At 37.0% G+C, this 22505-nt stretch overlaps 1 protein-coding gene and 1 long non-coding RNA gene across 3 annotated transcripts in view; one reads left to right on the forward strand and one right to left on the reverse strand.

The window, feature by feature from the left end:
* AOPEP (aminopeptidase O (putative)) overlaps positions 1–22505 on the reverse strand; it is a 524226-nt gene that overhangs the window by 23014 nt on the left and 478707 nt on the right. The gene's annotated exons all lie outside the window — the stretch shown is intronic.
* LOC103092322 (uncharacterized) overlaps positions 1–22505 on the forward strand; it is a 64498-nt gene that overhangs the window by 16175 nt on the left and 25818 nt on the right. The window contains exon 3 of one of the 2 annotated variants that reach the window (XR_008913379.1): positions 11198–11932. The exons of the other annotated variant lie outside the window; for it this stretch is intronic. This is a non-coding gene — a long non-coding RNA (uncharacterized LOC103092322). Of the gene's footprint in view, positions 1–11197; positions 11933–22505 lie in introns of those variants that run through there. 2 annotated transcript variants of the gene reach the window in all.

The following is a 22505-nucleotide window of genomic DNA, read 5'->3' on the forward strand; positions in this document are numbered from 1 at the left end:
TCTGACCTGAAAGGTATCACGGAGACTTGAGAGTTGGCAGGTGGAAAATTTTGACTCCTCTCCACCTCTCTAAACAAAGATGAGTCTGGGAAACAGATCTTAAGACTAGAGAACAGAGGCACGAACCTAACTTATCCAGACACTGCTACTAAAAGTAGGACAGCTAATAATTTCTTGATTTGCTTAAACGCTAATTTCATCTCTCAAAAAATAAAGGGAAAGAAATTTCTATTATAGGTCTGATGATCTAAAAAAAAGATGGAAATGGTTGCTGAGGTACAAATTATTAGAACTTGTATGAGTGTGCACTAACTACTACTTCTTAGAATTTGTGAGAGGGAAATGGAAGAGAGCTTTCCATAGCCCAACCTGGACCCTAAATTTAGAGAGAGTTGATTTCAAAGGGTTCAGGGAAAGGAGGTATAGGATCCCATGGAATGAAATTCTACACAAGAAATAAGTCCAGGTGGGAGAGGAAGATATGATGAACAATATCATAAAGACCCAAAGAGAAACAATTCTATTGAGGGAAGAGGGGGGGGGGACTACTGCACATAAATAAGGGATTCATCAACAATCTTAGATTTTTAAAAGTCAAGTATATACTGATTGGCTCAATTAAAAACTATAGACAGCAAAACCAGTCAGCTCCTTAGATGATCAACAGGAGGAAAGACTGAAATTATAAACCAAACAATCTTTTCATGAACTTCACATATTGCCCTCCTATTATTATTATTATGCCTATTCCCCTTCCCTTTAGGCATAAGAAAACATTTAAATACCCCTTAATATACTGGAGAGTACAAATCCTTTAAATTTAAAGGTGTTTTGGGAGAGAGGAAGGGAGGGAGAGGGAGAAAGAGAGAGTGTAGATATACATCTCTGTGTTTAAATTTACAATGGTTAGGCTTCATTTTTTTCTTTAGTCTATGATTTCAGGTAAAAAGTGAAAAACATTGACTCTGTATTTAGTCATTTTATGCATGTAAATGTTATCACAGATTTAGATAGGATAAGAAAAGTTAACTATGATGAAGAAATAAGACATTTAGGGGTTAGAACCAAGAAGAAGTACCAGAAATGGAGAAGCAAAAACCATGACATGGTCCTGTTGGGCAGAATAGTGTCAGGATTGCTAAATCTGAGATGGTTCTGAGACAGGCAGGAAAAACAGTCAAGACTGCTAAGTCTCAGAATGCCCTGAGACAAATAAGGAAAGCTCACAAACAAAAAGGGTTGTTTGTTTTAAAACCATATGGGGGGATCAAAGAAAGAGATAGAATCACTGCCCTGGGTGGCTGGAAATGATAAGAAAAGGAGGAGAGGAAATTCAGCTCCTCAGTTCTTATGCTGCGTTTGTTTTTGACAAGAAGAATGATTTTTGGCCCCGTTTTAAATTCAATATACAATTTAAAAAAGCAAACTGTATATAACAGAAATTTAGTTTTGTGAAGAATCCTTCTGAAAAAACTACAAGTGTTTACATAAGATATTTATCTAGCTAATAATAAAAAAGAAATGTTAAAAAAATAATAATAAAGTGTCTTTTAGAGTCATTTCCTATGATTTTTGTTTAAACCCTTACCTTCTGTCTTAGAATCAATACTGTGTATTGGTTCTGTTGTGTAATTTCAAACCACAGGAACACAATTTAGAGAAACTGAGTCTCCAAGCCAAAAAGAAAAATAGGTTTATTATGAGAGGACCAAGTCCCACAATAAAGCCAGACTTCAGATCAAGACCAAAAGACTCCCAAGCACTGTGGGAGACCTTCCTACATACCCCAAAGAATATCATAATTTGTATACCAAGTTAAAAATACCATGTTAAAAAAAAGATCAAGACGTACTTCTCATTGGTAGAAGAAGTCACTTGATGATGACTTAGAAGTCACTTGATGGAAAAGCAGGGGAACAGTGGAGCCTGGACTAGTGATGCAAAGGAAAAGTGGATTGTGTTGGGTGGGACCAGGCTTTGAACCCTGGGTCAGTCCTATTTTAAGATCATGATTATTGCTGAGGGTACATGATATATCAACTTTGAAGGGTGGTCCTGACACTACAGGTCTATGCTAAAGCAGTTATTTACTTAATTCAAAACCTTAATATTTATCCTAGAATAATCACAAAAAGCCTACTAAAACCATGACCTGCTAACTATCTTAGAATTACAATTATGATTATGTCAAGACTATTGCTAACATTAAAATCTAATCCTTGTATAAGGGGTTAGGGGATTTTTCACCCACAGTTCCAAGACAGAAGAGTGGTAAGGGCCAGGCAATTGGGGTTAAGTGACTTGCCCAGGGTCACACAGCTAGGACGTGTCTGAAGCTAGATTTGAACCTAGGTAATTTCCTATGATTAAAAATAACTAACTGAATGTTCATTCTAAAAACTCAGTAACAAGATTTATGGCTCTAAACACAAAGTATACATGTTGAACTAAATTCATATGTTCATCTCCTTGATTTGGTAGTGTTCCAATAAATGTTATAAGTTTGTAATTTAAAATCATTAGAACTGAATTGGCTGATAGACTATCTACTATTCCTTTGCCTAATGCTACATTCTTTTTTGATCAGGAGCATGTAACAGTAGAAAGAACATGGTACCTGGAGCTAAAGTTGGACATATCTATTTATAATCTTCATTGTAAATGTAAAAAAGGCAAATTGTTTTTTATTGCTATCGTTAGCTGTTGTTGAGCAAATCACCCCCAAACCTTTTATTTAGAATCTACTTACTTCCTGACATTTGGGGCATGTGTCGTGAATTTACCAACCCGACATGGTTGACATGGTTAGTGCAAAAGTAATATGGGGAGACCAGTATCTGAGCTGTTAGAGTCATTCTGATAATTCCATGAGGTCACATGCTACTTGTGTGACTGTAGGCAAATCTCTTAACCAACCCGGGCCTCCGTTTCCTCATTTGTAAAATGGTGACCTTTCAAGGTTTCTTCCTGCTTTACATCTTTGATCCCATGAGAGTGGATAAAATTCAATTTTTAAATAGAAAGCTCATTTTTGGTTTGGAATTCACATGTTTGGAATTCGGTAAAGATTTATGTGAAAACACATGCATACAGTCCCACTGTAAAACTGAAAGCTAAGGCACAATACTCATGAATAAACAATGCTAAGTGGAAAATACTGATGGGAGGGATGCTAAAATCAAATTTACTTAATCAGACTTATATGAACTAGAGGAAGACTCACATCACCAGGAAAAAAGAAATGAACTTTTCTGTACAATATCTTTCTAAAAGGGAGAAAAATAACAAGCTTCCCTTCTCTAAATTCTTACTGTCAAAAGAAGCAGCCCCTCCTATGATTATATGAACCCAAGGCATGCATTTTGATTTAATACTTTCATCCCTGGATAGCACGTGTTAAATGCTTTCTGAACATAATACAAGCCTAATCTGTTTTAGCCATAGTCAGCACCATCAAATCATCACCCGATATTAAGAACACTCTTTAACGTTAGTATCAATCATCCATAGCAAAGAGTAATCAATGAGCCATATGACCGGATCTGGCTGTCTGGATTTGGTGAGGACTATCTCCATTTTGGAACGGCCATCTTCTTGGGAAAGGGGTGCATCCCCAAAATGGAGCGGCTGAGATTTTCATACGACTTCAAAACTTGCAAAACACTTTGCCTCATCTCATTTGAGTTTGATTCCCATTTTACAAATAAGGGTCGGAGACTCAGAAAGATGGCCTATTCATGGTCGCGGAGTTGGTGTTAGCATCAGGATTTGAATCTGACTCCAAGTCCAGGGTCCTACACTCCATCATCAAAGCTTGGGATACAGAAGTCACTATTTTATCAGTAGCTCTTAATGGAATGAGAAGAAGGTTGGGGGAAGAGCTGGCTAGAAACACATTAGTGCACTGGGAGGAGGCTGAAAGCTCAAAGCACATTCAGGATATCGTGCCTGGTTCCAATCCACGGGGAGGCTTGATGAGCCTGCTTCCAGGAATGAGTAAGGAGGGGTTCCGACATCACATTAGAGCAATCACACAGATCACTGTTTCCCGGTCAGTCGGGTCTGACTCTTCATGGCCCCGCTGGAGGATTTTTTCTTGGCAAACATGCCAGAGTGGTTCGCCCTTTCTTCCTCCTACTCATTTGACAGATGAGGCAAAGAGGGTGAAGTGACTTGCCCAAGGCCACCCAGACAGTGGGTGCTGGAGGCCAGATGTGACCAAAAGCATTCTGACTGGCTATTAACCTAGAAATGAAGAACCATGTGAAAACTTCCAAGTACACCATTGTCTTGACCAGTAATGTTTAAGTAAGGACAATCGGTGGGAGCTGCCAGGTGTGGGAAGCTACCTTCCTGCCTTGAGATGGAAGTACCATCCCAGAGGTCTCCCTGGAGCAGCCAAGCCACGGGGGTGACTTAGCCCATCACGGTTAGCAGCTGAGCAAGGGCAGAAGTCAGACACTCGTTACGCCATGCTCTGAAGTGAACTCTGCACAGGGGGGAAGGACTCCCTTTGGTTTCACGTGTTCCCTTTGCAGGTATTAGTTAATGAAGTATCATTGGAGTTGTAGTGCAAGGACCAGTGCTGAGCCTTAGGCACTTGCCCGAGACTGGCAGGCTGGGGGCAAGGTCAGTGGGATGCAGGACAGGAAGAGGGCATGACAGATCCATCTCTCTTTTCCAAGGAAAGTTATGGCCATTTTGTGGAGTGACATTCCACTCGATCACACTACTCTATTTACCAAATGCTAAAAAGAGATTAGAGTAGCTGAAAATTGGGGGAAAATAAATCCTGAATGCTTTTTCTCAAGCACTATTCATAACTGTATACCTAACCTCAGCTGAAAGGCCAAGATCTAAACAGGGTTAATGGAGCCTGAACCTCTCTCATACTTAGAGGTTAAGCCCTCTGCAAACTCTCCGGGGGAAATGATGACCATGCTAGAAATTTAATGCAAAAACAACACTGATCAATGGATAGAGTACCAGATGTTCCTTTTCCTTTTCCTCACTTCAACATGTTTCCTCGCTACACAAATGGTTCACCTAACCGTCTACCTTTAGGAGCTAAAGAATCAAAAACTTTTCATAATACTCAAAGGTATCAAAATTTAGATTATTGAGATTAAAAGATCATTTGTTCTAATCAATGTATCACTCAGAAGATGAATAGTGATATTGTAACTAAAGTAACATAGAAAGGATTAGCTAGGGCTGGTGGATTCTAGCCAATTTGTTCACTGTGGTGCCTACAGAGATTACTGTGCTCAGAGAGGGTATCATGTTTGACCAGCATGTGGGTAAAGCTAGTTGGATCAGGAAAAAGCAGATCTTTGCAGTTTAAAACTTAGTGGAATAAAATGCAGACCAAGCAGTTCATAATAGCTTTGAAAATGTATTTTTAGTGGGTCTCTATAAAGAAATGTTTTTCTTCATAATTATATTAAAATGGTTGTACCTACCAACACAAACATCAGCAAGGTCTCAAAGCTGTAGTTATCAGAAAAAATTGCTCCAGGTTGCCGAGGGTTTCTTCTTAATGTGTTTCAAATTTTACATTCCCCTGATGTGCTCACAGCTATGCAAATACACACACACATATATAAAAATGTATACACACACACGCACACACAGATGGTGAGGGCTTTATAGATGTTTTTATAAAACCAAAGCCAAGGTTTTTATAGCAATGCATTTTTCTTCCCTTTCCCTGCCCTCAGGTAGCAAGCAGTAGAAACACTGAAGTTGAAGAAAAATACTTTGTCCAGAAAATAATCTGGGTTCTACAAACCACCTCAAACTTTCGTGGGCCAGACCACAAAAGCAGAAATGAGTGCCAATGATTTTTGGCTCTTGTGGATGTTCTGAGCAAATAACCAGTCTATTTTTAGTTCCCATTCTTAGTGGTACTTTTTTTTGTCCTTTAACATAACCTCCCCAAATCCCAGTGTGCCATGAAATGACAAAACAATATATAAAGCACAGGCCTAAGAGGCAGAAAACAACTTTGAAATAAATGGCTACCTAGGAAACAGGAAGAAATGTTTTATTGACCAAAGTGAGGTATCCCTTTCAAACTCAGAAACTAAGGATTGTCCTTTTGTTGCCTTGTCTAAGATAGACTTTTACAGTTGTTAACCACAAAAAAAGGGAATACATTTTTAAAAGTTAAGACTGGGGGAAAGAAGAGACTCAAAGAAGGGACAGCACCTTTACTAGGGTGAAGATGATGAGAACCAATCAATGGGGGAAAGCAGAAATAACTTTTAACTCTTTTTGCTTCACTTTTCTCTGCCAATAAATAAAAACTGTTACCTGAAAAGACCCAACAAAAATGTTTAATGGGGAGTTGAGAAAGTAAGAAAACACCTAGTTGTCCCAAATGAATTTGCATCACCAGGTCCTGATAATTACACCCCAGCACTCTGAAAAACATGACGGATGCCATTTACTGAGAAAGGATCTTAGAGAATGGGAATGATACCATAGGACTGGAGAAAGGCAAATTTTACCATGATTTGCCAAAAAAGGGAAGAAAAAAATAGCTCTTTAGCAGATCTTTATATAGCAATAGGGTTGACTGCAATTCCTTGCATAATTTTAGAATGTATCATTAAAGAGATGGTTAGCTAACAACTTGAAAGGGAAGCAGTGACCACCAAGAGCCATCCATGGCTCTTTCAAGAACCTAAGTCAGACAGAATTATACTAATTTCCTTTTTTGACAGGAATACTAGAATGGTAGATCAGGAAATTTTTTAGATATATTTAGCTCAGATATTGGCAAAACATGTGAAGATGATCTTATATGTTCTTCTTATGGACAAGACAAACAGGACATATGGCTAAACAAGTAATAAAGACTCAATATATCAACTGTGTGACATGGCGATGAACAGAAAAGAAAATGTGATAGATCTTAGGTTAAATAAAGAGAGGCATACTGTGGAGGCCTAGAGCTAGAATACTGCTGTCCTCTGTCCCAGCTAGTCTGAGCATTGTGGTTAGTGTTAGGAAGGACATTGATAAACTTAAAAAACGACCGGGATGGTGAAGACGTTTACTATAATGCCATGGGAAAATGGACTGATGTTTGGCATGAACATGATTAAGTTCACTCCATCTAAAGCATTTATTAAAGGTTTACCACTTGCTGTGCTAGGAACTGGGGAACAGAGAGACTAAGCAAAACCATCCTAATCCTCAAGAAGTTTACATTTTATTCTGGAAAACAATATGTATGCAGAAGAACATATACAAAGTCATTCTTGTCGGAAAGGATTTGTCTCTGGGAAAATCGGAATAGTCCTTATGTAGGGAATGGCTCTTAAGCTGCCTTAAAGGGAAGAGTGGGATCTTACTTAGGTAGAAGTGAAGAGCAAGCTCATTCTAGGAATGGGGGGGGGGGCGCAAATACAAAGTTTTAGAGACGAGGAATGAAATCTCAGGTAAAATGTCAGATATGGGAAACAAATTGGACAGTTTGGCTGGCACATCAATGGCATACAACAGAGTAACATTTAATAACCCAGAAAAAGGAGTCTGCAGCCAAACTGTGAAGGGCTTTCAATGCCCAGGAGAACATCGTGTTCTTATTGTATCTGAAAGACAAGCATCGTGTCAAAGAGCAGTGAGTAGCTTTGGAGTTAGAGGACCCATATTTGCTGACTTATTCTACTCTTTACTACTTGTCTGATCTTGGGTGAATTACTTAGCCTCGTGGCTCTCCTTCCTTCATCTGTAAGATGAAGGTGGTCAAACCTGATGAACTTAAAGGGCCTTCCAGCGCTATGATCCCGAGCTTTGTAAGGAGGAAAGAAGAAAAGGCCAGTGCTTCAGACACACCAGTTTGGGAGTAAAGGAGAGCCTGAGGGCAGGGTGACACTTAAGGAGCTAACCTCAAATAGTGGAAGGGCCCACAAGCAGAATGGAATGAACCTTGTTCTCATTGGCCCAGAAGGGCAGTCAGGAACATTGGTTGAAAGGGGCAGGAGCATCTGTTCTGACTTGATCTAGGAAAACAAGTCCTAAAAAGCAGAGCTTTACACAAATAGAACTGACTATGTAGAAAAGTAATGGAGGGGATTCTTGCTCAGATATGGACTGTACCCATTGGATCCTGAAGACTTTAACAACTCTGTAATTTTAGGATTATGATTACATTACGGCAGTCTACCAATGGGCATTAAAGACAGACCTTAAATTTGATTTGTAGTTCAGTCTGCTATTTTGAAAGAAATGAGTTACTACTTGCCCCCACCCCCAAACATTTTTTTCAAACTTGCATCTCTTCTTCATATCCATAAAATGGTGAAATTTCTTATAGAAAGTGACAGAACAAACTGAAATTCATGTAAGCACAAATGAAATCACAATTTATTCCCCTCAAGAAATTTTAAAATATTTTTAGGTTGATAGAGAGTAGATTAGCTTAATACGAAAATTAAGGCAATGCCTTTCCCCATCCCTTAAAACACTTTCCTAGGAAAATATTTTATGTGGGCTAGGAAGAAGCAGTAGCATTAATCCCTGAAAACAAGGGCCATGCTATTTTCTGAAATCTGTGAAATACATTGAGGCATTGATTATAGTAAATAAAACCAGAGTTGGAAACTTATACAGTACTGGAAAACTATAATACTTTTTGATCAATGTTTACCTAGAAATCAATATGTAAATTTAAAATACTGTTTCCCCTCTACCCCCCTCTAAGTGGTAAGTATTCTGGAGCTAACTACAGCCCCATTTAGGTTATTTTCTCCTTTCTGAATCTTCTAATTGCTTATTAATACCTCCACCAGAGGGCAGGAAAGGGTCAAGAAAAGGAGATGAAACTACAACTAATGTTATCTTGGAATTTTGACCTCTAGGTGTGGAAAGGCAAGAGCAGCCTAAAAAATGCTACAGCCATATGCAATGTGTCTAAGTGGAGGGGCTAATTCAATGTTCCTGGGCAAAACCTGGGGCAAAACTCAGGTTCAGGGCAAAATTGAGTATGTTAAAAAAGAATTTATATAACTTTTTTTTTCATATAAAAGTTACAAATGTGGGAGAGGCAGGGAGAGTGAGAGGTAAACACTATTGGCTAAGTTTTTGGTTAAATGAGTATAATTCACATTTATATGGCACTTTAAGGTAAACAAAATGTTTTCTTCTTGGGTGGATTAGACAAATAATGTTATTCCCATTTTACAGAGGAGGAAACAAAAACTCAGAAATCTAATTCACTTGCCCATGTACATAACTAGTAGGTTACATGATTCATGTTCTTTCCCTCCTCTCCTTCCACCCCCTCTCATAGCCAACGTATTATTCCACTGGGTTTTACATTTGCCATTGATCAAGACCCGTTTCCATATTATTAATATATGGACTAGAGTGACCATTTAGAGTCTGCATCCCCAGTCATAGCCCCATCAACCCATGTGATCAAGTGGTTGTTTTTCTTCTGTGTTTATGCTCCCACAGTTCTTCCTCTGAATGTGGATAGCATTCTTTCTCATAAGCTGGACTTTAGCCTCAATTTCTTCATCTGTAAAATGGGGATAACGCTTTTACTAACAAATGCTTTTGTTAACTGTATATACATAATCCACATATAAAAATATGAGTTATTCTTATTAGCAAGACTTTCATCCTCTCAATGTCAAGACATATTTTTAAAAGGATGACATTCCTGAGTAAAATGAGACTAATCTTTTCCTTTTCCTCTCCAATATATTTTCTGCTCCAAAGCTCTGAAAGAAAAATTATAGAATATAATAGTTTTACTACCATGAACTCACTTTAACTTAAGACACTAAGTTATGATATTTACTAGAGGCAGACTTAAGAGTCAGATTTATATAGATACTTCTTGGATCACTTGAGAGAGATGTTCGTGAGAGACAGCCTGGTATAGTGGACAGGTCCTAAAGCCAGGAGGACCGTCCTTGGCAAGTCCCTTAAATTCTCAAAGCCAGCTCTCTAAGACTATAAACCATAAGAAAGTGTCAAACTGCTTTAGCAGGGAAATTCCTTGCCTGGCAATTCACAAGTCTAGTCCCTACCCCTATCTAACCTTTGAAACAAGTTAACTTGAAGGAGCACCAGTGCTTCATACCTGTGATCTCTTTCAAGAGACATCACATTGCCAATTCCCATATTTTATTTTCATCTTGGAAATAAATCATTAGTTGCTTGCTTTATATTCAAAGGCTGGCTGCACAGTTTTTATCCTCAAAGGCCTCCCTTGGCAGATAAAATTTTACACTACCTTATGTAGAGACCTATGTTCCTTCAAAGGTCTTCCTTTAGGTATGAATGTTTGGTAACAATTTGCCAAAAAAAAAAAGCATAAAAATGTACTTTCACTGGCATAAACAAAAAATTGTTCTCCTTTAGTTCTAGTAGTTGACCTATCAGTATATTTGCTGCTTTGTGGTTTATTAAAAATTTCTGGCACAGAGCTGACTCTAGTCATAGTTCTACCTATTTTTAGGACTCTACTGAATAATTTCCATGAGTACAAACGTGTCTCTATGGAGAATCTAAGGTGCCACTACTTAATAGCCACAGTTTCAAAGGCTAAATTATATGAATTAAACCACTGTTGGAAAAACTGGTTTTGATAAGAACATAAGTTTGTCAATAGACAAATATTTTCTTAAGGGACAGTATCTAGATTTCAGTACAAAGTATCAAAAGATGAAAAACTTTCTATTTACTTGAAGTTCAGTTATATGTTGAAAAAAGAGGGGGGAGACCAAGTCTCCCTCCCTAGATTAAGTTTGGAAGTACAATAGCCCCATATGGGCCTGATACCAGAGATTGGCTTTACTTAAGTTCTGATCTGCTTAATTTCTGATCTGGGCCTGTTTGCTCCGACTTAGGTAACATGGTACCAGGGGTTCACTATACTGGTGCAGGACTTGGTGTGTACACCTAAAAGTTTTTAGTTCTACTACAGCTCACAACTCCTGAACTCAAGCAATCCACCAGCCTCCTCCTTAGTAACAGGGATGGATAAGTAGGCAATACCATCACACCTCATAATACAATATGTTTCAACAAATTTGAAATATTCTATATAGAGAGAGGAGGGAGGCAGTTGCACTCTCCCTTAAACATTAATAATGGTGCTGATTTGACTGATTGAAAGACTTACACTTTATTTCCTATAAGAAAACTAATGGATTATTTGGGGCTTATTTTTCAGGAAGATTACCAAAAATTATTGAGGATCCAAAGGTAGAAAAGAGAAGAAAGGGAAGATAGAAAATCAGCAAAGTGAAAAAGAAGGAAAAAATCTCAGCAAAATGAAGAAATTGATGGCATAAATCTAGTAGGGTGTTGGGTTTTACACTTCTGAATCCTCCACAATTAAGAAAGAAATCCAGAACCTAAAGAAATAGGTCCAGAATTACATGACAACCTCTATATGCAGAATAGTTTTGAAGTTCTGAGACAGAATAGTTAAAAGGATAGAAAGATATAAATGTTTAATAAATAATATTACTTCTTGTTTATAATATTACTTAAGACTTAGAAAAAAAAATTTAAAAGCTTGTCATTCAGACCATAATCCAAGTCATATTCAGACTAAGTTAAATTCAGAAAAAGATGCTATAAAAGTTATTCCTTTCCTGAAATAGCATGCACATAGTCTTTGGGCTCTAAATATTCTAATTTTTATTGGTGTGGAATTTTTCCTTCCAAAAAACCATAAACCTATGGTTCCTATTGATACAAAAAGGTCTGAGATGCATTTTTCACTGACTCATAGGTCGAAGTCAAATCCAATAAGAAGCAAACTGATATACCTCAGAGTTCAGACTTCTCTTTTGAAGGAACTTCAAGGGTTGACTTTTTGACTTTGTAAGCAAGAAAACATATTGATGGGGTTAAATATGTATAAAATGTACTTTTCAACAGTAAAATAGTCTTTTCCTTACTTGCTAATGGTTTCTCTTGATTTACTTGCTATTATAGCTTGCAATCTCCACCCCCCTCATAAAGCAGGCTAATCACATGAAAGATATTTGTTTTCATGTCTTCCAAGGTTATAGCCTTCTCTCTCTTTTACACTGGAAGGAGCACTGAAAGAGCCAGGTTTGTCTCTACAGGTGGCCAACCAACTTTTTGGTTACATGCCTATGGCTCTGTAACTGAGGGACAGGGGCTTAATTAGCAGGAATAGGGTTATTTGTGAATTGGCTACCAACAGGCTGACTACTTTATAGCTGTTCCTCAAAAAAGTCAGAGGGAAAAAAGGTTCCATTAGTAGTTGACTAGTTTAGGACTAAATAACGATGGAAGATGTTTAAAGATTGACCATTCAATACTTGGCACATTCCTTCAGAGGAAATCTCTTCCCAACAAGTCCATAGACAATGAGGTTCAAAGATACTACATGCAAAATTAAAGGAGACAAAGAGTTGTTTGTTTTATAAAAACAGTCAAATATCACTGATTTGAACTAATGAGGCAAGGGGAAAAGATGGCTTCAAGTGGTGTTGTTATATTTATTGAGGAAGATGGGGAATTAGAAAAACGGAGTCCCATTCCAAATGAAAGCAAAGGTTTTTTTGGCTTTCCTTTGCAATTAGAATGCTAAAACAAGTACTACACAGATCAACAACAGTATAATATCTAGAGTTACTTGGAATTTCTGAAATTATTTTAGATGGGCTTGGAATGACTGCATGCAACTTTTTCACAAAGTTATTTATTGCTTTTAAATCTTGGACCAGTCTCCATTGAACTTTCCCTTCAGAGTCACATTTCATTTTCTTTATTGGTATTATTGGTGTATTATATTCTGAAATTGTTAGGATTAAAATTTTCTGATCCAACAAGCTTTGGATAATTGGGTTGATTCCATCTATGGCTTCTTTACTTAGTTTGTATTGAGATATCCTTGGTGGTGTTCCTTCTTTTAACTTCTACTTTTACTGGTGTTGCTGACTTTAGAATCCCTACATCTGTAGAATGTGTAGCCCAACGTCCTTCTGGTATATCACTTGGTATTTCAAATATTGTACCTTCATTCTGAACTTATTTATCATCCACACTTGCCCCATGAACAGCAATGGATAATGTTTTAAAGAGTCTTTGGGTAGATGTAGAAAGATTTTCTCTGATTTATCACATTGAATAGTTGCTCCAATTTTACACAAAAGTCTCGGTTGATTGGGAATTCTGGGATTAACAAGAATGTGTGTTCTGTTGTTAGGGGTCCTAGAGTTAGCATTTTTTATTTTAGTTTTGGTACTCTCTGTTTTTTCCCTGTAGCCCCCATTATTTGTATGTAACTTGTGATTTGGCTGTCTTCAGGAGATGTTTTGAAAACTGATTTAGTTGCCCCCATATCGATAGGAGCTGGGTAGATCTCATTACCTACTTTTATCATGACCCTTGGTTCTGTGTTCTTATTTTGTTGGCATACTTGGACCATAGGTGCCTGTATTTCTATTTTGTTCAAATCCCTGTTTTGTTCTTCAGCTACAGACCTTTTTTGTTGCTCTGAACATTCATTTTGCAATCCATCATCAGTTTGCAATGGAATTGCATTATCATGGGGACTTAAGGATGGCATAATAATGTTTGTGTTTGCTTTTTCTTGTGCAGTTACTATTGGTTGGATTTCTTTTGCATAAGGATTTAAGGTTGACTTTTCTATTATGTCATTGGTATTTTCTTTTGTAATATTATCCCTGTTTTCCCTGTCATTGTCTCCAGGAGGTCTGCTAATTTGAATGCTTTTCTATTATTGCATTTTCCTCCCCATTGGACCCTTCTGTTGTTTGCTCATGTGCTTCAATTAATTCATTTGCAGTTTGTGTATTACAGACTGTTGCCAGTTCCATTCCTTCCTCTTTCTTTGTAGCTTGTTCCACCACTCCAAAAATTTTCTCTTTAATCTCTGTTACATCATTATCTAATTGGATTTCTTCTTCTATATGTTCTTTAGTTTTATTTTGTGCTTTCGGAACCCCAAATTCTATTTCCATGCAGTCTCCTGCCTTTTCATTTTCCCATTTCCTTTCCCATTTTCCCTTTTTGATGTTACCCCATGGACCTGGTTTCATAATTGACTTTGTTTGGCAGCACCTGAGACTACTTGTGAATAAAGTGGTTTGGCTCCTTGTTGGGTGTGTCTCTCCATGGTTTCTAAATTTGGTGCTTGCAATGAACTGTTGCAATTACAATTAGAACATTTTATATTTGTCTGTGTATTATTGCAGCTATACTTTACGTTGCTTTTCTAGGACCTCTGTTTGTTATTAGTTTGGACTAATTGCCTTTAAATAACAGTCTTGAACCATGTGACCCATTTTTCCACAGAGGAAACATTTGGGTAAATTTCTCCTTTGATTGCTTTGTGTGTAGGCAGGTTTGTATGATTGCAGAGTGGCTAGATTTTTTATTTCTTCAATTTCTTTATGTTTATTTGTGCAATTTGCCTCCTTGAGCTTGGCTTTAAGCTTTTATTATTGCACCCTTTTCCTCTAGGATTTCTTTTTGACCTGTGAATATGTAAGTTGCAGTTTTTCTTAAATCTTTCAGACTTAGTGTTTCCCAGTCTGGGCACTGACGTTTAAAATACGATCTAATAGGTGTGTTACTGCCTCTCACAAATTGTCTCCTTATGTGTTGGAAATTTTGTTCAGTTAAATTTTCAAATCCAAGCACATCCTCTGCTACTTCAATCACTCTATCAAGGAACTTTGATGGATGTTCCCCACTTTCCTGTCTCAATTTCTCAAATTGTACTCAAGTATCTGGTCTTTTTGAAAAACTTTTCATTGCCGCTAATAGATCTTCCTTGGCCTTTCTTAGGTAACATAAGAGTTTCATTATTAGATACCTCTAAGTCTGTTCCTTCCTCTGGCCATGATGTTAAATTTGGATTGTTTCTAGTTTCATCAATGAATTGTTATTTTTCTCATTTTGAAAATAATTCTGAGAGAAGAATTTCAGTGTCTTGGAAATCTGGATCATAAAATCTAATTGCTCTTTTAAATTCTTTCAAACATCTCATTGGTTCTGAAAACCAGGAAGGCATCTGTTTTTTCAGACTTTCAAGGTCAGCTGTTGTAAATGGTTTATGTGTTTTAATATGAATTATGCCGCTATCTGGTTGTAGGCTTGTTTGATCTCTTAGTGGTAATATTGGTATTCCACCTTCAGGACCATCTGTATTTTTTTGCTTAACTACATTGTTATTTTTAGGTATGTCATGTTGTGTGTTAATACATTTGCCACATTGTTTCTCCTTAGTCAGTTGCTTAATAATTTGCTTTAGTTGTGTCATCTTCTCTCTCATGGCTAAAATCATCACAGCCATTTCATTGTCTTTTGCTTTTTTTCCCATAAATTAGATGCACCCCTTTTTTCAGGACATAGTATAATTAGATTAAGAAGAATAATGCTCCAACATATGTGGGAATGAATGAAATCAAGCAATATATACTTATATTCAGCCACTGCAAACTTTCATAGATCCTAAGCAGAAAATAAATATAATCTGGAATCTTGACACAAAAATAAGTTGTAAAATATATAAGAGAAATGTCCAATCCAGGCTAGATAGATACCACATGGCAAGCAATAGTTTCTTTGCCATATTGTATTTTGAAAAGCCTTTTGCAACAGAAAAAATGTTTTTAAGTTTGGCCCTTTAAGAGTCACTTCCTCCCTTCAGGAGGAGTGGTTTCTTTTGGTTGTGGTGTTATTAGGCAGATTAGCTGCACTCAACACTGCTCTCAAAATGGTTACTTTCCACAGTCAAACAGGTTTTTGAAATGTATGTAGGCCCAACTTCTCTGACACCTCCAACTGACTTCTTTTTCCCAAATTCTTGACAAAATAGGTTGGAAAACCTAGCTGGCTCTGCCAAAAACTGTAATATTTATTGAGGAAGATGGGGAATTAGAAAAACGGGGATCTGGAAGGTTTGTAGCAGGGTATGGAGGAGTTGAGGGGAGAGAGGAAATATTGCTTGGTGAGTCAAAGGAGAGAGATGCCCCCTGCCAAGAGGAAGCAGCAGGGGTCCATCAGGGGTCCGATAAGGACTGTTTGTTGTTGAATGACTGAACTGATGTTCAGCTTCCTCTATGCCCCAGAAAAGATAATCTGCTTATCTGACTGCGAATTCAAATAAGATAAAGTTTAATAACCAGTTTAGATTTTAGAGGTATCAGGAAAGAGGGGCAAGGGATGTCCCTAAATAAGGTTGGAGGCTTCCTCAGGTTTGGAGCTAAGGACAGGCCTCACAGGCTGGTGGAGGGTTTCTCCCACTCCTGTCCTCTGTACTAGTTTTGTCAATTTCAAAATCTTAGCAGTAGACAGAAAGCAACCAAGGAAAGTTCTAACTTTCAGAGCTGATTGGGCCTGTGTTTTCAGACTGAACCTAGAAGGAAGCACTCTGAATCCAGACTGGGAAGCCAACATTCCTGACACATCTAACACCAGGAAGGAGGAGCAACCGGCAGGAAGGAAGTGCTAATCACAAGACTCAACTTCCACTCCCAGTTGCCCCTTCCCCCACCAACTTTCAGTCTTGACAATTTCTTCTCTCTTGATATTCCCACTGCTGTTTGTTCCAACATAGTGGCAGAAAGTTCAGAACTTGTTCTTGTTTCTTTTCCACAGTGTTTGTGTGTATATATATATAATTGTTTCTATTATAATTTTATTGTTTTCAAGTACATCATAAAATAAATTATATTAACAAAATACTGCCAGGATGTTGTTAATTAGAAGTCCTTCTAAGATAGTCTAATAAGCAGATGGAGCAGAATCCTAAAATTTTAGAGTTAAAATCTCAGGCATCATATAATACCACACTCTCCCATTTTATAGATAAGGAGAATGAGGTTGGTTGATTTCTCCTGTAATTAGATAGTGACTGAGCTTTAATTGGAACACAGCTTCCAGCCTAATCTTCTATTAGGTGTGAAAGTATAATTTGATCTTTATAGTTCATTATATATAAATTGCACATTTTCAAAGTTCATTAAAAATATTTGTTCTTTTTTTTTATTTTCTTGTTGAGGTATAGGTTGAACTTGCTGGCCTCTGAGGGCCTAACAAACACTGAAGTTCTACGATTATGTGAAATAAGCTAAACATTCCCAGCCATGTATGTTTTTAAATGTGCTCAGCAATTTTTTCTCTTTCTGTATTACCAAACTACATTTTAGCCTATTTTTAAAATTATGAATTATTCCAAATAAATGGAATCCAAATAGATGAGATTTTTCTGTGCTGGAAATATATTAAATGGAAAAACTATCACATAGGCTATTACTAAATGACCTTGGTTCCTTCACTAAATGATTAAGAGAGTTCAGTCATTTGAGGACTATGGAGGTTCTTTTTTCCCCTCCCAGTAAATTTATATATGCCTGCCCTAATGATTCTTAAGTTCACATTTACATTTGATTGGAACTAAGAGAAACAATATTCCAAAAATGAAAATGCCATGTTAAAAATTAGTAATAATAATGACCAGAGCTTTACTATTTTTCTTGTCAGCTTGTTTCTATGGCCAAGCAATGATTACTGGGAGTGAACATAGGCCAAATACTGCAGCTGCCAATACCAAATTTGTGTGCTGGTTCTCTGATTTCTAGCTGCTTTAATTTACTTCAAAAGAGTGATAGATTTAAATTTCCTTATCCTGTAGTGAGGAATATCAGTTCTCAAAATAGGGCAGCACAGTTAAGTGTCAAACAGAATAGAAGGCATCACAAAGGTTATGTTGGGTAAAGCAGAGTAATTTGATGTAGACACTCCTCTCATTTCCAAAACATCCCTGAAATAAGGAACTCTAAATCGAAACATTCTCATTTGTAGAGAAGGAAGAATAATAATAATGATAGTAACTTAAACTTTAGCAACTAATACGCATTCTTTCTCTGGAAAATTTCTTTTTTTTATCACCATAAGTATTTGCTTTTAACATAAAATCACTTTATTAATATATTTTCTATACAAAAAATGTCAAGTTCTTCCCCATAATACATTCTGAATTGAAGGAGTTAAAGTAAGAGTCTGATACTGCCTGATGCTGAGTCAAGTTATCAGTACCTGCCTGGAGATACTTAGCCAGTTCTGGGAATCTTGAACTAAAAAAGGCTATTATTAGATCCCAGACTTAATTTCATCCAAGTCCGAGGCCCAGTTAACTTTTTCACAGTTTATAAGAGGGAAAGAATTATTATTTTGGTAAAAGAAGATCTTGAAAAATCTTTTGTGACAAGGAATAAATGTGTAATGGCTCTTAAATCTTTATCATCCTCACCTGTAGCTGTTGCTTGAAAAATTCTCTTATTGAAAGGATTTTTTCCTATTGTCTTGCTGCTCCATTTGGACAAGATGGGACACCTATAAGCTCACATTATTATTTGATTCACTAAGTAAAAGTAGTTTTTTCCCAGTAGTTCAACAATCTACTAAAATAGGTCAGAGTCCAAGTAACACTCTACCCGGTTACATTCTGTTTGTGAAAAGGAGTTATTTAGTTACCTATGAAATGGCCTGGGATGTGTGAATTATCACATTTTGCTCAATTTGTTTTCATTCTCTCTCTCTTTGAAATGTGAAATACAGTACTATTCTACCAAAAAGCCAACTATATGCTCTTAAAATGCAGTAAAGTTGACTCTACAACAGTTCTTCCAAAAAACATGGAATGTTAGGATTTGCATATGCCAGAAGAAATGACCAACTGACTTGGGATGGAACAGTATTCCAATGGCCAGTAAATACTTGACAAGTCAATGCTATAATAATAATGTGATTTGATGATGATTCCAGGAGAGGGCCATAACTACGTACTCAAAACTCCTAAGCAACAGATGTTATATCCTGCTATTAGACAAACTAAAAAAGTCAGCAAAACTTACTGACCAAGCTCTCCTCTTCATTACAAACATCACAAACACCTAAATCCCCACTCCATTCCCCTCCAAAACAAGAATAACAACAACAAAAAAAGACCACTTCTATGGTATACATGCCAAAACATCTGGGGAAATAGACACTGAGTGAGAATAAACATCCAGGAAAGGAGGAGTAATTGCTGCTGCATGTCCACCCCTCTGACAGACTACCTTGCATTTGTCTCAACAGCTGTTAACTACCACTGTTACTCCTGGCACAACTCTCCATCTGCCTTGGGCTCCCCAGTCTAGAAAACCTCTTCCTCCAAGAGTATGAGACCAGGCTTGGAGTCTTAAAGAAGGGTCTTCATTAAAAGGGAAAATGGAAACAATGCAAAATATAGAACTAATGACTTTATAGAGTATGCAATCTGTCCTACAGTAAATATAAGACTGTGTTGCAGGCACAGTTTTGATGGGTACCCAGTCCCATTCCTATTTCTTACCTCAGGCCTTTATTCACTGGTCTTAGGATAGCATCTGAGCTTAGATGATCAATTTGTTTATTTGGCTATTGAGGGATGTCACAAATACTACCTTTGAGTCAGTTATGTACCTGGACACCAGCTATTAGGCCCAAGAAAAATCTATGATGTTTGAACTATACTGGGCCAGAGATAAGGACAATGATGGGAAAAGGTATTGGAAGGGAATATCAAGAGCAGCCACCAAAAATCCAGCTCTGATATCCAGAGCTGAGGAATGGGAAGAGTATACGGTGGATATCTTGAACCCCTGGAAGGTAAGCTGGGGGTGGGGGGGGGAGGGAGGGTTTCAAAGCACAGAAAGTTTCAGGTATTTTGAACTGGCATTCAATGATCAGGGAAGTTTCGAATACAGTAAAAGGTGGAAGTCCTAGACCAAAGAAAAGCTTTCCCAAAAGGTTAAAAGGAACTATGATTCTGGGAAACTGAATGGAACCAGTGAGGCCCAAAACACAGAGATGGATCTTTCAATACCAATAAGAAAAGTAAAAGAAAACTTGCTAAAAGAGTAACTTCCTTTCAGCTTGGCCTTATTTCTTTCTATCATGGTGGTCATCTTTAACAATACGTGATTTCATATCTATTAATTGAACATCTTAGAGAAGTGGGAAATTATTCAATGTTAATTCATTATTAGTAATTCTAGACTCAAGAAGCCATATCACCACGTAGACTGATATCCTGATAATGGGTTACTGAAATGTACTGAGCTGGCAGGAACTATACTGATATAGCAAACCCAAGACTAGACTATATACAGCGATAATGAATGATAAATTTTTCATAAATATCAGTCAAAAGAATCTTTCAGCTAATAAAAATGCTTTCAAAAACAGAGAAATGAAATCAAAAGAATTGATAATCAAAGCTCTTTTGTAAATTTTGTAAAGTTAGCCAGACGTCACAGATAGCTAGTGAGAATTAGGGCTATGTAAACACACATACAAAAGCTTTTGCCCTACACTAAAGTTCAAAAATGGGAAGTGTATGTGTGTGTGTGTGTGTGGGGGAGCTGGGGGGTGTTGCCTTTTTATTCCACAGTTTCACTTGAATGCCATCACTTGATCTGTTCAGTGTAAGCAGAGAAAGATTTTCATTCATTTTAAAATACTCCTTCAATTGAAGCTCATCCTCATCATCCTTTGTTATTTCCTACAATCTGCATGGAAGGTAGAAACAATGTATTTTTGTGACCAGGAAACATGTATATCTACTGGGAAACGGGCATCAAAGATCAGTGAACCACAGTGACACAACTGAAATAAAGTCATAGTACTAATGACTTTTAAACCAATGACAAATAGGCTCAGGCTTTTTGCCAGAAATTTTAACACATATAACTTCAGAGGGAAGGGACAACACAATTCAATGCCAGCAGATTTCAGAAGACTACATTTAACCAACAAAGTTTTGGGTAAATAACTCAGTTGGCTAAAATCCTATTATTCTTCCAGGCCTGTATTCCTGGGAAATATCAATGGGGCACTCATTTTGAAATATGTAAAAATCTTTTGCTCAGGTATGTGATTGTTTCAGTGAACATTCCCTTAAAAGGAAATTGTGTGGTCATGAACTAATGTCTGACAAAAGCTTATTCTAAGTAATGTACTAATTAAAGGTTTGCTCAGAACTTAGTTTCACCTTGAGAAATAAAAGTTGGAGATTATTGTTGTGATTTTGGACATCTCAATTTTATTTTTGGGACTCAAAAACTTTGTAGCAGATCTTCAAAATTTCAAAGTTTGTGAATAACAAATCCACTTTAACAGGCAATTATGGAAAGACCAGGAACCATTTTACATCATTAGACCTGCCATCTCACAACTCCCTGGCATCAAATGGCAACTCTACAGTGACAGCTTTGATCCTACCTCCCTAATTTGTCCACTGCCCATTATAGAATCCTGACATTTCACTGGTATTTAGCTATGACTAAAATATAGCCTAACTGCTATAAATAGAAATGTCTGTTTGAACACTAATTAAAAATAACAGTCTGGCATTTGTAAAGTCATATAAACAAAATTTTAAAAGCCGAAATAAATAGCAACAGTTAAGATGTTGGCCTGTGTTTACTGGGAAAAAAGCTATATCCTTGTGCCCTGAAGTTTTTCAATTAACATTTGAATATATGGATGTTCTAAGAGGAACTACAATGTCTACCTCATTGTTTTAATCTAACAGTTATGAGTCACTTTTCTAAATATCTTTCAATTTTAATCATTGTCAATTCCAATTATAATTTGATAAACTGGACACGGCGACTTTCTGCAGTATTCAGAGCAGTTTTTAATTAGACATAATTCAAACTCAGTTAATTTTTGAAGATTTATTCACTGATCCAGGAAATTTAGATCCTTTGAAATGGTGTGGTACTTAATAAGCACACTTTTCTAATAGCTACAGGGAGTTCCATCTTAAATCGGTTTCACATGTGATTTCCTCTTTTACTGTCTTCATTTTCTTCCTAAGATAGTTAAACAGCTGCAACATTTACTGAAATATATTAAACTATCACAAACTGTATTCACCTAAGGGCTTACACTGCATTCTCCATTTCCCACTCCTATATCATCATATACTAAACAAAGAATAATTTTCAGGATATCTAGTTTTCCCACAAATGTCCAGTTTTACTTTTCAAACATAGCTTTGCTAGCTTTACTTTCATTTCCTTTGCATATGGTCCCCTTCCTGTCCTAACTAAATGCAAACAAGTTCTAACAAATTCTGTCCAAGATTCATTAATGTGTAACAGCATCTCACTTTTGCCAACCTGCGAGATTACACCCCACCCTAACTTTATCATTTATACCTATGTAACAGACATCCTCCCATTTCTGTCTCTGCCAGCTTACTATCCCCCGAGGACATGCATGTGAGTGCTCATTATTTAAGTTATGAAAACGGCTGGGGACCTCAAAAAGGCCAAATAAGTGAAATCACCATGAAGTGGAATGCCATAGTGTATAGGCAACATGATGGAGGTTAATAGTGCGCACAGACGAGCACAACCAGAAAACAGATTAAGCAAGGCACATATTACTTGTCCTTCACAAATAAAGCAGTTACAGCTTTTGCTAATGGAAAA

This window comes from Monodelphis domestica, chromosome 7 (assembly GCF_027887165.1).
Source record: "Monodelphis domestica isolate mMonDom1 chromosome 7, mMonDom1.pri, whole genome shotgun sequence".
Lineage (NCBI taxonomy): Eukaryota > Metazoa > Chordata > Mammalia > Didelphimorphia > Didelphidae > Monodelphis > Monodelphis domestica.